This window comes from Carassius auratus, unplaced genomic scaffold, assembly GCF_003368295.1.
Source record: "Carassius auratus strain Wakin unplaced genomic scaffold, ASM336829v1 scaf_tig00035543, whole genome shotgun sequence".
NCBI lineage: Eukaryota > Metazoa > Chordata > Actinopteri > Cypriniformes > Cyprinidae > Carassius > Carassius auratus.
The window spans coordinates 1-15,493 of record NW_020526242.1 but is presented as its reverse complement, the minus strand read 5'-3'; the positions used below and the strand labels follow the sequence as shown (position 1 = coordinate 15,493).

The window sequence follows — 15,493 nt, the reverse complement described above, 5'->3', positions numbered from 1 at the left end:
TTTACTTTGTTGGATCAGCAGCTATGCTAATGATGTCTCTATTTTGTTTCTATGTTTTGCTACGGGATTTACATCCCGTGGTAACTAGGATTTACACAAGCTCCAGTCTGGATCCAGAACACCTGAGAAGGGATGATGCTGACCCTGAATCAACAAACAGAACTAACAAATATTGCTACAAGTGTGACTGCATCATATAATAATTATTAATTAATGAATAATATTAACAATGTTCGTCTGGCTGACAACGTCTTGTTTTAATTTTTTTCAAAAAATCCTGTCAAACGTGCAAAAAACTGACAGTCACCACCAAAAGCTACTACTACATATTGTAGAAACATAATTTTCTGTAAGGTTGCTTTGTAACGATTTGTATTGTAAAAAGAACTATACAAATAACCTTGAATTTAATTGAATTGAATATACCAGATGGCAACAGCTGGATGTGAGGGGTCCAGAGTGATTGGAGGTGTGTACCAGTGATTCAGCAGTCTGGTCTATCCTCTGTAGTCTTCTGAGATCAGATTTGGTAGCTGAGTTGAAACAAACAGTTATAGATGTGCAGAGGACAGATTGAATGGTGGTGGAGTAGAACTATTTCAGCATCTCCTGTGGCAGGTTGAACTTCCTCAGCTGGCGAAGGAAGTACAAACTCTGTTGGGTCTTTTTCACAATGGAGTCAATGTGAGTGTTCTACTTTAGGTCCTGAGAGATTGTGGTGCCCAGGAACCTGAATGACTCCACTGCAGTCACAGTGCTGTCCATGATGGTGAGTGGGAAGAGTGCAGGGGGGTTTCTCCTGAAGTCCACGATCATCTTCACTGTTTTGAGCGTGTTGTGCTCTAGGTTGTTGAAACTGCACCAGACAGACAGCTCTTTAACCTCCTTTCTGTAGGCAGACTCGTCACCATCATGAATAAGGCCGATGTGTGTGGTGTCATCTGCAAACTTCAGGAGCTAGACAGAGGTGTCTTTAGTGGGGAGAGAACACAACCCTGAAGAGCTCCAGTGATGATTATACTATTGAATGTCAAATATATATCAAAACATTTTATGCGTGTACTCATTTTCATATGAATCCCTATTTTCACTTGACAATGATTTGAGTAATACTCATGCAGATATACATAACTACAATTACTAAAAAAATAAAATAGATAATAATAATAATAATAATAATAATAATAAAATAAAACACCAAGCAGCAAACAAACAGAGCTTCAGAAACTGAAACATTTTAAAACAAGGTAACGCCATTTCAGGAACTAAATTAGTTATGTAGAATTTGATAGGAATATCTAGTGTTTTTTTCTGTATTTCATGAGTAACTAATGAAATTGACCTGAAATTGATTGGCCACATTGACCTTTTTTATATTGTATTATTTATTGATTTATCATCCTAAGGAGCTTAAATATAAAGAACACCATATGCAATTTGACATACATTTAGAAATATTTATTGTAAACAATTCAAGTTTAGTATAATCTAGTTTAGTGAACAAGATAGAATTGAAAGGCAGAAGAAAGGAGAGAACGAGATGATTCAAGTTGACATATATTGCTTTAACATAACTTCTGATCTACAGTAAAATAACAGTGCATTTTCTTATCAGTTGTAATAACTGAATACAAATAAATAAAACTGATTGCTTTATGTTGTTTTTATAAAGAAGTCAGTCTTTTAGTACTTTTCTTAATTTACTGCAGCAGGAATCCTCTTTCTATCTTATTAATAAGGAAGCAATATTGTTCCTTCCTTGAATACAGAACTTTCACCAGACAGACAGATGCAGAATATCAGCTGTCATTGTGTCTATAATCAACTAATTTTTTCACAAATAAATAGTGTGTTTGTTGAATAGTTTGTCCCATATGTTCTGCGGACGGTCTCTGACAGCCTGCTTTGTCACTGTTCAGCTTCTCATGTCAATCACTGTGTGATGGATGACGTTAGAGGTCGCCAGAACCTCTCCCTAGAGTCCACATCTCTAACCTCCAGAGACAATGCCTTCCAATGGCTCCTTCAAAGCATGAAATCAGAGTGTCAGTGTTGAAACAGGCATGCAGGGTCTTCAGACAGATCTACATAAACATCTAAATGAACTCTAGGATACAAATAAGACTATTACAGGAACTCAAATATCCAACTGTGGCTTTTGTAATATTTAATTTATACAATTTTTTTTTCTTAGTTTTTTTTTTGTTTTTTTGTTTTTGTTACACAAAGCTTTCATATTGAATGATGTGAAGATAAGCAAATGCTGAATGTTTACATATTCATTCATTCATTTATCCATCCATCCAACCAGCCACCCTTCTTTCCTTACTTCCTTTCTAACATTGAGTGGGTATATCTAAAACACAGACTCTAATAAAAGTCAAAACACAGGTCTGGATAAAACTCAAGTTTTACATAAAACAGAGAATGAATTTGAAGCACACTCACACACATGCAATAATAAACATTCATAAATAACAATCAAATAAATATGATATATTATGTTTATTGTATATAATAATAAACAATCGTATAAACCTCAGATATATGGACATGGACATAGATCGCTGTTATTTTCCTCATATACGTTAACATTTTTCAACTCCTAACTTAATTAAATTACACATATTTAAGGTCATATCAACACAAATACTTCCTGAGAAATATGCAAACTACTCTAAACTACAGTCCTCTAAACTATACCATGTTTTAAGCCAATAAATACACATACCTATGGCCACAGCAGATTTTTGTTTTAATATGATAGATTTACAAAGCCCATTTCTTTGACAAACATACTGCTTTTGCATTCCAATATCCAAATTATGAAGTACTGCACCTACAAAGGATATCTAAGACATTGAAAGAAAAAGCTGCTGTAGATTGTGATTATTAAGAAACTTAAAACCCCTTTTCCCCCTTAATATTTGCTGTTGTTTGTGGACAATATTACAAGGAGGACTGAAGATGAATCATGTGTTGGCAAGGTCAATCAGCTTCCACTCAGAGCATAGGCATAGACACTTGGTGTTTTATTATTATTAAGCATACCTCCGAATACTTTTAAGAACTCCTTTGTAAAGAATAGTTTTTTTTATAACATGCTTATTTTATAACTTTAAATCCAGAAACAAATTATGATTTAACAATGTGCTGTACATGTATCATGAACATTATATATTATTAAAATGATTCATTAATTTGTTTTTATTTCTAAATTTATAGATGTATGACACTACAATGAATAATGAACAAAGAAAAGAGATGTAGACTGTAGCACCTTAAAGCTGTGTGTACACTGGAAATAAAAACACTTAACAACTTCGAAATACAGACACAGATTGTTTAACATGTTCATATGACTCCACATTGCATCTAAAGAATTAGAAACACATGTTTGGAGCATCTCACATTTAATAGCTCCAGATTAAAGTCCCATGGGTACATTTTCACATTTGCTCTTAATTGGGAATGTTCTGGAAAAATCATTACTATATTAATGATTTAACACAAAGTAAGTGGCTTTTGTTTGGGGAAATGTGTTTCAGATCAATAACCACATAATATAACATTACTGTAATTAGGCAGAAACGTATAACTTTAAATTATATCTAGTTTGAATTGTATGTATATGAGATCCAATTGTTTACTAAATAAAACAAACAACAACAAAGGATGAATCTTGATTTCCCTTTGTATTACTGCCAACGTCGTCAGTATGTCAATATTATCATATTGGTACACTATCGCCCCAAAATAATAATCAATAACATATGGATAAAGCCAGCAATGGAAAACTTATGTAAATAACAATGTGTGTAAATATAAATTTTAAAATAAAAGATTTATCATAAAAAAGACCACAACCTCAATATCCTGAACACAGCAATAAAGACGAACATCTGTTAGCTTTGTGGAGAAGTGACCCCTCTCAAAGCCACACAAACACATAGAGAGACAAGAGAGACAGACAGTCAGACAGACGGCGGGGTTGATACTTAGGAATGCATTGTTGGCACTTTTGCTTGGCGTTGAAAGCATGTCAGCCAAGAGTGCCGCCCAGTTACTCGACTACATCCTCCCAGGCTCTCGAGGACGCTGTGGCAGATTGCAGACTCAATTATTCCCCTGTCAGGTGATTATCCGGGGGTCTTAATGTAATCTTCTGTTCACACAGATAGGACATTTCAATTACACCCGCCTCCACCAAACAAGCAGCTTATTCAAATGGCCAGTCACCTCATCGCCACAGAACAATGTCAACTGTAAAAGAACGCCAGCTGAAGGCAATTACACATGTGTTCAGAGCCAATTATGATCACTCTCATGGTGGCATTTATGCCATGAACAAGGGATTGTTTGAAAAAAAAAATATTTAATGACAATATGCTTGCTGTATGATTCCCTATGCCCCTTTAACCACCCCTCCCCACTGCTGTTGTCTGTTCGTCCAAGCTGAGGATCATTAAACCTGATAGGAGCCCATTATCAACCTGGCGAAGGGTTGTGCTGGGCCCGTGGAGAGAGTCAAATCTACTTGTACTTTTACTAAAGCTGCCAACTGAAGCATTGTGTTTCAGCATCACTGAAAGCGCTGTGCGGCCACAGCATCCATTAATATCTACATGGTGTGCTGATGTGCAAATGCCGGGGGGAGACCAGGGATAGCTGCAGAATCGTTTCCATATGTATAAATGTATGCTTGTATGATTTATGTATAAATCAGCTCCATACAGAATGTTTCTTGAATACACAATACCAGAAAGTTTTGTGTAAGGTATGCAAGTATATTTAACAAGCCTTGATACATACATGAACTGTCCTTAGGGACCAAGGAAAATGTTGTATATTGGCATCATGTTGTTAAAAAAAAAAGATGTACTGTCCTGAGTAAGATATTGTGCATAAAAGATATTAACATTTAGTCCACAAGACAAAAAAAATGCTGGAATTATTAAAATAACCCTACTCAAAAGTTTGGGAACCCTTGGTTCTTAGTACTGTGTTCTGTTACCTGATGATCCTCGACTGTCTTTCTGTTTTGTGATGGTTGTGCATGAGTCCCTTGTTTATTCTGAACAGTTAAACTGAGCAGCGTTCTTCAGAAAAATCTTTAAGGTCCTGCAGATTCTTCAGTTTTCCAGCATCTTTGCATATTTGAACCCTTTCCAGCAGTGACTTTATGATTTTGAGATACACCTTATCACACTGAGGACATTTGAGGGACTCAAACACAACTATTTAAAAAGATTCAAACATTCACTGATGCTCCAGAAGGAAACAAGATGCACAACCATCACAAAACAGAAAGACAGTCGAGGATCATCAGGTGACCACACACAGAACTAAGAACCAAGGGTTCCCAAACTTTTGAGTAGGGTTATTTTAATAATTTCAGCATTTTTTTTTTTTTGTCTTGTGGAATAAATGTTAAAATATTTTATGTACAATATCTTACTCAGGACAGTACTAAATAAAAAATAACATGCATTTAGTATGATCTCTCTTATTTTTTTAAAATTACTCATATCTTCACAGATTCTGCAAGGGATGCCCAAACTTTCGATCCCCACTGTATATATATATATATATATATATAATTATTTTTTTTTTTAAACAACATGATGCCGATATACAATATTTCCCTTGGTCCCTAAGGACAGTTCATGTATGTATCAAGGCTTGTTAAATATACTTGCATATATATAGTGACAGATTGGTGATGCCAAATACTAATATGCTGCATGGCCACAAAGAAATTAATGAGAACAAGAACAACATGTTATTAGTGGTGCTTGCCGTAGGCAAAGCATCACTATTATTATCTCACATACTTATTATTAGTGGTGCTTGCCGGAGGCAAAGCACTACTATTATTATCTCACATACTTATTAGTGGTGCTTGCCGGAGGCAAAGCACTACTACTATTATCTCACATACTTATTAGTGGTGCTTGCCGGAGGCAAAGCATCACTATTATTATCTCACATACTTATTATTAGTGGTGCTTGCCGGAGGCAAGGCATCACTATTATTATCTCACATACTTATTATTAGTGGTGCTTGCCGGAGGCAAGGCATCACTATTACTATCTCACATACTTATTATTATTATTAGTGGTGCTTGCCGGAGGCAAGGCATCACTATTACTATCTCACATACTTATTATTATTATTCTTATTCTTATTCTTATTCTTCTTCCGCCAAAACTTCGGCGCGTAACTAGTCCCGCAGTTTTTGTCACAGACCCGCAAGAGAGGCGTCAAATCGTGCGGCCTAATCGGGAATGGTGTGCTATGACTTTTATAAGCGATCCGTCGTACGATGTTCGTACACCGGGCGAAATAACGGCCGAAAAATCGCATAGACAATGCATTACGGCCAACTTTGACGGATCGTAGCTCCGAGAGAGAATTTCGCAGAAACATGTGAATCACCACATTTGGAGAGGCTATCAGGCTGTGCGCGATCATACCCCGCAATGGGGTATAAGTTGTACCCCTGGGGCGCAAGAGCCCCCCAAAGTTGCCCCATTCTATGCCAATGGTGAGGGATCACCAATGAAACAATGTGTTTTTCCTACTGTGGGAAATTACATAGGGATTTTGCATTGAACATAACTATGGATCACATAGTCATAGAGACAAGGGGGTGGGCTCATTTGAATCAGGCAACCAATCAGTCTCTCAGGATCACTGTGAATCTGTCAAGCCACGCCCTAGCAACCATATAGAGCGCCATAGCAACAAGCCCCATAGACTTCCATTGAAAAAGATCAAATGAATAACTTTGGATAGAAGTGTCATAGAAACATGAGGGTGGGCTCGTTTGACTCGGGCAACAAACGGCCAATCATGTATCTCCTTCAAGACAACCTAGCCACGCCCTAGCAACCATTAAGAGCTACCTAGCAACCCAAAGTATAGAGAGATATCTTAACATCTGAAAGACATAGAAGCATGGGGGTTGGTTTATATTAGCAAGCAACCATTGGAGTATCATCATTGGCAGCTGCCAGGCCACTCCCTAGCAACCAAACACAGTACCCTAGCAACCATTTTGCAAGATCTATATCTCTGCATCAGAACATCGTAGAGGCATGGGGGTTGGTTTATATTGGCGAGCAGCCTTTGGAGTATCACCATTGGCAGCTGCCAAGCCACTCCATAGCAACCAAACGGAGTACCCTAGCAACCGTTTTGCACGACCTATATCTCTGCATCAGAACATCGTACAGACATGGCGGTTGGATTTTTTGACTCATGCTAGCACACTGGACTTCCAACATGCTAGTCATGCTAGCAGTGATTAGCTACATGCTAATAGTGATTAGCTAAGTGCTTAAATGGGCTAAGAACTCTATAATAACTACATAGTGACCATCTGTGACAACTACCAACCACCTAGTAACATCATAACAACCACCCTGGTTACCATAGCAACTGCCTAGCAACCACCCCGGGTACCCTAGCAACCACATATCAACACCCTAGCAACCGCCCCAATTACCCTAGCAACCACCCTGGGTACCTTAGCAATGGCCCTAGCAACCATCATGGGGACCCTAGCAACCGCCCTAGCAACCACCCCGGGTACCCTAGCAACCACATAGCAACACCCTAGCAACCGCCCTGATTACCCTAGCAACCACCCTGGGTACCCTAGCAACGGCCCTAGCAACCATCATGGGGACCCTAGCAACCGCCCTAGCAACCATCCCATGTACCCTAGCAACCACCCCGGGTACCCTAGCAACCACCCTGGGTACCCTAGCAACCATCATGGGGACCCTAGCAACCGCCCTAGCAACCACCCCGGGTACCCTAGCAACCACCCTGATTACCCTAGCAACCACCCTGGTTACCCTAGCAACGGCCCTAGCAACCATCATGGGGACCCTAGCAACCGCCCTAGCAACCATCCCATGTACCCTAGCAACCACCCCGGGTACCCTAGCAACCACCCTGGGTACCCTAGCAACCATCATGGGGACCCTAGCAACCGCCCTAGCAACCACCCCGGGTACCCTAGCAACCACATAACAACACCCTAGCAACCGCCCTGATTACCCTAGCAACCACTCTGTGTACCCTAGCAACGGCCCTAGCAACCATCATGGGGACCCTAGCAACCGCCCTAGCAACCACCCCGGGTACCCTAGCAACCACCCCAAATACCCTAGCAACTGCATATTAGAACCCTAGCAATGGCCATGGGTACCATAGCAACACATAGTAACACCCTAGCAACCATCCACTTTTAAAGGGATGTTGTGGCCTAGTGGTTAGAGAGTTTGACTCCTAACCCTAGGGTTGTGGGTTCGAATCTCGGTCCGGCAATACCACGACTTAGGTATTGAGCAAGGCACCTAACCCCCAACTCACCCTGGGTGCCGCAGCATAAAAATGGCTGCCCACTGCCACTGTGTGTGTTCACTGCTGTGTGTGTGCACTTTGGATGGGTTGCAGAGCACGAATTCACTTTCACTATCCTGAGTACCCTAGCAACCTGGTTACCTTTATGACATAACCTGCTAAAACATGCTTAATCACCATAGTAACCATCTAATGGTAACTAGCAAGTACCTTGCATCACCCTATAAACCTACTGGAACACCATAGCAAACACCCAAAGCACAAGCAGCACAATAGCATCCACCAATAATGCCCTACTAATTGTATAGCAACCACCAGACTAAAATCGAAACCACCTATCAGCACCATAGTAACCACTGAGATCACCCTGGCAGCTATCTAGCAACACACATCTCAGAACACACTAGCAACTGCCTAACAATCACAAAGAGGACCCTAGCAACAATATGGTGAACGTTCAGCAACTACCCGGATTACACTAGCATTTGAATAACAACACACTAGCAAAAAGCTACCAATCACCCATGAAAACCACACTGAAACACTTAACAGCAACAATACAACATATTCTACAGCATCACTGAGCAGCATGTGTGGCAGTGGGGAGAAGGATGGAAGCTAAGCAGCATTTACTGATTATGATGAGGACATGATGGGGTTCATTTATTGGACAAGGGAAATATAATACACACACACACACACACACACACATATATATATATATATATATAATGTGCCATGTTATTGGTTTATAAAATATTAAAGAAATCTACAAAAACCTAAAAAAAAAAAAAACTTTTTAGTGATGTGTATATATTATATTTTATGTGTGTATCATTGCATTGCATATGTATATATGTACATCAAGGTATATCCATCAAACCATATTTTAAAGTTTCTTGGTTTTTTTCTCTATTAGTGTTCGGAATTTAATATTTAAATATTTAATGTAATATTTCTGGTTTTAATGACTCTTGTTCCTTATAATTATAAAATAATATATGTGACTCATTGTGTTCTTAAAAACAAAGACAGAAATATTTTAATTTAACTGTGTTTAGCTTTTTTTAAATATGTGGAACCTTTCATTTTCCATTATATGGCTTGATGCACAAAAAAAAAAAAAAAATTATAAAAAAAAAAAAAAATTAAACTGTCACCATGGCCTCTCTCTTTCAAATATGGATAGAAGACTAACGCTGCATGACTATTAATTGGCTGCGCAGCTGAAGTTCGCGTGCTGATTGGCTGATCAATACTGTGATAGCCCAAGACCAAAGGCAGATGTTACAGAAATCTCCCTGAGGTGAGTATGGATGGTTCATTTTTCCAACGTCTGCCTTTAATAACGAATTTTAAGATATAAAATATGTTGCCCAAGTGGTGTATACTGTTGTTGCTTGAAGTTTGTGAAAACGTTAGCTAATTCTTAATATTGTTGCATGAACGAGTTTTTTAAGGTATTTTAGCAGAGGTTAGTTCTTGACGTTAGGCCGCTGTAAGTTAGATCTATGGCGTCTTTTCCTGCTAAAATTTGCTTTCGGGACAGTATTTTGATAGAATTTGCTAATATTAACCGCATATTTAAGAAATGCATATGTTTGAAGTGATCGAATGTGAGGCATTATAAATCAGTGAGGCCTGATTAATGCTGCGTGTTGGGCGTATTTTCTGCTGTTCCATAAACGTCTATATAGTGGTCTTTCACTGATCCACGAGGTAAAAATAGACAGAGCTCTGAAACTACACACAGACCGCCGTGTCTAACACTATAATGATGGCGAATTGGCTCAGATTCACACACGGAGTCCGTGTGAGGTTATATTAACGGGACTTATCCGTCTCTTTTCGGTCGCGGGGTGCGGCCGGCTTTCCGCTTTGATCTTAAATGAGCGCGAAATCTTTTTTTTTTTTTTTGACCGCTAGTTTCCTGCTTGAATGTGTGTTTTTAGGTCAGTAACACAGTATAAACCGTTTATTTAAGAAACATTTTAGTTTGAGGTGACTGAAAGGCAGTAGAAATCTGTGAAGCCTGATTCATGCTGCGTGTTCTGCCGTATTTTCTGCTGTTCCATAAACGTCTATATAGTGGTCTTTCACTGATCCACGAGGTTAAAATATACAGAGCTCTGAAACTACACACAGACCGCCGTGTCTAACACGATAGTGATGGCGAATCCGGTCAGATTCACACACGTGTTGCTGAGGTTTGAGTCGTGTAAGGTACATATTAACGGGCCTTATCAATTTCGTCTTGGTAGTGGGTTATGCGCGGCTTGACGCTTTGATCTTAAATGAGCGCGAATTTTTTTTTTTTTTTTTTTTTTTTTTTTGCGCCACAGAAAACGTTGTTCGCTTAGAAGCGGTGTCAGCTGCACTTTCATGTACTTTTTCCCCCATAATTTGTGATCGGAATTTAATTAGAATGCATTATAATGGTATTTATACCATTGCTTTATAATGGATAATTCTTTAAGTCAGCAGGTTGAAGTGGGAAGTTTAAGCTTGAATCGTGGATTACTTGTGCTAACAATGTATTTATCCATGGATTTATTTTGAGTAATGATTGTGTCAGGGAGGAGAGACGGTGTTTTTAAAGCTTAAATACGATCTGTTCATGTGCACCGACTGCAGAGGAAGAGCAAGCTGAAGTTGTGTTGTTTGTCTGTGAACAATGCTGCATGCATTTGATGATAAACAATTAAAACAGTGGTATTGTAAGATATCATTACAATTTAAAATTAGTGTTTACTTTTTCAACACTATATATATATATATATATATATATATATATATAGTGTTTACTTTTTCAACACTATATATATATATATATATATATATATATATATATATATATATATATATATATATATATATATATATTATAAACCAGAAATTAATTATAAAATATAATTAAGAATCAATTTTTATCAGTGTTGAAGAAGGTTGTGCTGCTTAATATTGTTGTGTGAAAAATTTGTGATAAACGGTGATGCATTTTAAAATTTTGTAATAAACTGATGCATTGTTTCCCCGGTATTTTTAGAATACAAAGTTAAAGTAAAAAAAAAAAAAGGTTTTAAAGTCCAAAATCTTATTTAACACTCTTAAATACTGTCACTTTTGATCAGTTAATGTCTGCTTAGTAAAAGTATAAAAAAAACGAAACCCAAACGTAATATTTAAAATTCACAGTCTCCACAAAAATATGAAGCAGCACAACTGTTTTCAAAATTGATGATAACATGACACTGACAAATGGAGTAAACATTGATAATTCAGTTTGCCATCAATAAAAAAAAATAACTGTAAAAATATAATAAAAAGTAAATTTATGTGTAATATTACGTGAGAATATTACTATTTTTACTGAATTTATCTGCTTTTGTGAGTATAAAATACTTTTTTGGAAAAATAAATAAAATAAAAACTATCTTTTTAGCCTGCAGCATGTAATTTGTTGTAATTGCCTTAATGTTGGTAATTATTGCTCCTGTTTCCTCTGTTTTGTGTAGATGTGGTTGCCATCTGAATGTTATATCTGATCTAACATGTTTTCTGTGTCCCGATATATTTGTCATATGCCTATCTGTGATTTTAATTTTCCGATTAAAAACTTTTTTTGATTTAAAAATTTGGACATAGACAACATATTAAATGTATTTATTAAGAATAAAATTTGTTTTTTTTGTTTCTGGTTTAAGTCATAAGAGGTATATTGAAAGTCGCAGACCTGTGTTTTGTTGTCATCAATTGTCCCTGTTGTGTGCTGTCAAGCATTAATTTATTCATTTTTTGTTCTTTTGTGCTATGTTTAGATTGATCATTGAGCTTTATCTCCTGAGCAATTATTGAGGTTTGTTTGCATTTTTTGGTTGTTGTACATTTAAAGGTGCAGTTTTAGCTTATGGGGTCAACAGATTTTAACAAGTTAAGTCTTACATTTTCTTTTTCTTTTCTGTTTACAGCATTGCAAGCACTACAGACTCTCCACTGCACAATATCCGGTAAGTATTTATTTTTCTTTTTTTTTTATGGATAAAATATGAACAGGTGACAAAGCAATATTAATGAGATACTACTGAGTCACTGATGCACTATAGCACTTCAGAACCGGTGACTAGCATGTGGAGTTTTGTGAAATTCACTGGGGAATGTTGTAGGCCTCAATTAATTTTCCTTGCTTGCAATTTTTTATACAAAGTCAACGAGAGAGTGATGAAATTATATTAATTTGGTGGGGGAATCATTCCTTTTAAGTTGCTGTAAGTTATAGATTAAACCATTTTCCCTCCTGAAAGATAGAATCAGTTTATATTTTAGCCATTGGCTGCATTCGAAGTTGCATACTCTCTGAGTAGATAGTAATTTTGCAAGCATTAAAAAAATAGTATAATAGGTGTGGTATGTATGCAAATGTACTACATTTGTCATGTTATCACTGTCATGTGAGCTACAGCATAAGTTACAATGCAATTCTCAATTTTGCTTCTGTGGGCTAATGGCTAAACTGAAGATTCTCAATACAAGTGGTAGGTCATCCAGGTACTTTTAATCTACTGCTTTCACCCTACTATATAGTAGAGAGGTTTGGATAATATCCAAGACCTTTAAAACCAGGTAAATGATAATTTGTTGAACAACCAATCAGAAAAAAATGCTTTCTGCCTGTCAATCACTTCTTAAGTCATATTGTTTAACAGTCAGTATATTATATTGACAATGTATTACATTTTGCTACTTATGTCTTTAACATCCCTGAGGAAAATCTTTGGCCAATCACTTACAGTAGATTTAGGTTTGGAATATAATTTAATTTATATTAAAAATCTGATTGTATTAAAAATATTATTATTAAATTTTAATATTAATCTTATGTCACAAACATCTTTAATTGTGTGTTTGTGTGTTTGTTTGTTGTTTTGCAGACCATCTATTCAGAGCACGACCTGCATTTTTTACTGCAGCTGAACGCCTGGTTAGTGTGCAAAATGCCTAAATGATGCTATGTCTTTTGAATATTATTATTATTATTATCATTGTAGTTGCCTAATACGTCATTCTTTTCCAGGTTTTGGATTTTCTCCAAGCAGCAGTTCTTCTGTATTGCTCTTCCCTCCCACCCTTCCCAACCCTTCACCCCTATACCCCGCATCCCCCACCCCAAAAAAAAAAAAAAAAAAAAAAAAAATCATTTTAAGTTGATCAATTGTGTTCAAATTTAACTGTTCTTTTACATCGTCAGTTCTTTTAATACTAGGTTAACAACTTGTTTATTCTGCTATTTTTCTTTTATTAGAAAAAAAGTGTGTTCCTATTAATACTACATTCATAATTTCTTTTATTGCTACTGCTCTTTTTATATAAAAAAAAGTTTCTTAGCTGTCGTTCTTTTTCTTGTAAATTAACTAACTTGTTTTTTTCTTGAGAATACTTTGCAGGTTGTATCGCTTCAGCATTTTGTGAAGTAAGTGACTGAAAATATCCTGCACAGAAATGCTTATTGAATACACTGCTTTTTGACTTTAGCATTAAAACCATTTTACAGTCATGTTTAATCCGAGATCTGTTCAAACTCCTAATGAAGAAAAGGTTTCTTTGCTAAACACTTAAGAGACAGTATGAAGTCTTCTGCTTATTATTATTGAAAAACAATCAGAACAGTTGATCAAGATGTTAAACTTGGATAATTTAATCCCATTTAGCTACATAAAATATTGAATGTTATGACCATAAAATTGCAAAAGACTGTAATTTAACTAGATGAACTTATTATAATGTGGAGTATGTTTGAAAATTAAGCACTTATTTGTTTACATACATGCAGCATGTGATGTTGTTTTTAGAGCATATCTACAGAGAGAGCATCTCATTTACATTTGCGTGTCTGTATATGCTTGTGGAGTTTTAGAGTTCCTAACTGTTTGATCAAGTTATTTCTTTCTAAATAATGGGTTCTTCAGATATGCCATGGATTATTTTATATAATGTCTTTGGTCTGTTTTCTCATATTTTTTCTTTTTTTCTTTTGAAGGATGCCTCGGAAAGGTAGGAGATCCCAGGCTCAGAAAGTTCGTTGGACAAAGTTAGACCTGACAGGACAGACGAGCGTCAGTAAAGGTGTTACTCCGGTTTCTGATGGACCGCAGTATGAAGGTGGCGACAACACATCTAGAGTTATATCCGTGCAGGCGTCTCATTGTCAGAGTGATGTAAGGTATGATGTTTTTTCACGAAATCATCAGTGCACATGTGTAGCTCTGACATTCCTTGCGTATCACAGTGAGGGAACTTCATTCGAACAGCGTGATCTTGACAGGGTGTTAGAGGAAGGGGATGCATTGTATGTGGGCATTAAAATGCAGCTTATTGCTGAAGGAAGATTCCGTCAGGATCTTCTAAGCATGGCTGAAGTACCTGTGAGCATCTCAACTTCTAACCACAACTACAGCGTTCAGAAGTCAGAAGTTGTGATGGGGTATCTGAGAGACAGAGGAACTCCGGAAATGGATGCGTGGTGGATTCCTCTTGATGAAAGACTTCAGTGTCTCTCTACAGATGTCAGCCATGCACTGCTTATTGTTTCTCCAGAGTGCTTTGCAGTGTTCAGAGACCGATCTGGAAGATATGGATTTTTTGATTCCCATTCCAGAACTGCTGAAGGTTTGCCACATCCTACTGGTGACGGAACAGCAGTTATGCTAACTTTCACCAACCTTCATGACATGATCAACAGATTATTTGAACTTTTTTGGAATCGTGGTCCTCAAGCTTGCTATGAATTCATGGCTGTTTCATTTGAAATGGAGCAACAGTCTGAGGAACCATGCTCATCATCAGCATGTGTTTCTACATCACATGTAACTTCATCTGTGCCAGAAACACAAACAACTGCTGACGTCAGAATTCCTGAAAATGTTGTTCTGACAGTTGACAAAAACCAAAGTGTCATAAAGGTTTTAAAACAAACAAGCAGCGGAGAAGAAAGAACTGCGTAAAATTGCGAATAAAAAGAAAGAAGCAAGACTTGGGAAGACCGCTCCACATTTTGAAGACAGAGGACAAAAAAAAGAATACGAGAGAGTAAAATATGCCACCAATTTGCAGTTTCAGAAA

At 37.0% G+C, this 15,493-nt stretch overlaps 1 long non-coding RNA gene across 2 annotated transcripts; it reads left to right on the top strand.

Moving 5' to 3' along the window:
* The first annotated feature begins 9,564 nt into the window (after positions 1 to 9,564).
* On the top strand, positions 9,565 to 15,235 carry LOC113082026 (uncharacterized). 2 transcript variants are annotated; one of them, XR_003282399.1, is made up of 6 exons: positions 9,565 to 9,683; positions 12,196 to 12,233; positions 12,346 to 12,384; positions 13,306 to 13,355; positions 13,449 to 13,844; positions 14,412 to 15,235. It is a non-coding gene; the product is annotated as an uncharacterized LOC113082026 (long non-coding RNA). The 2 variants fall into 2 exon arrangements; XR_003282400.1 differs by lacking the exon at positions 9,565 to 9,683 and adding an exon at positions 10,022 to 10,096.
* The last annotated feature ends 258 nt before the right edge of the window (positions 15,236 to 15,493 follow it).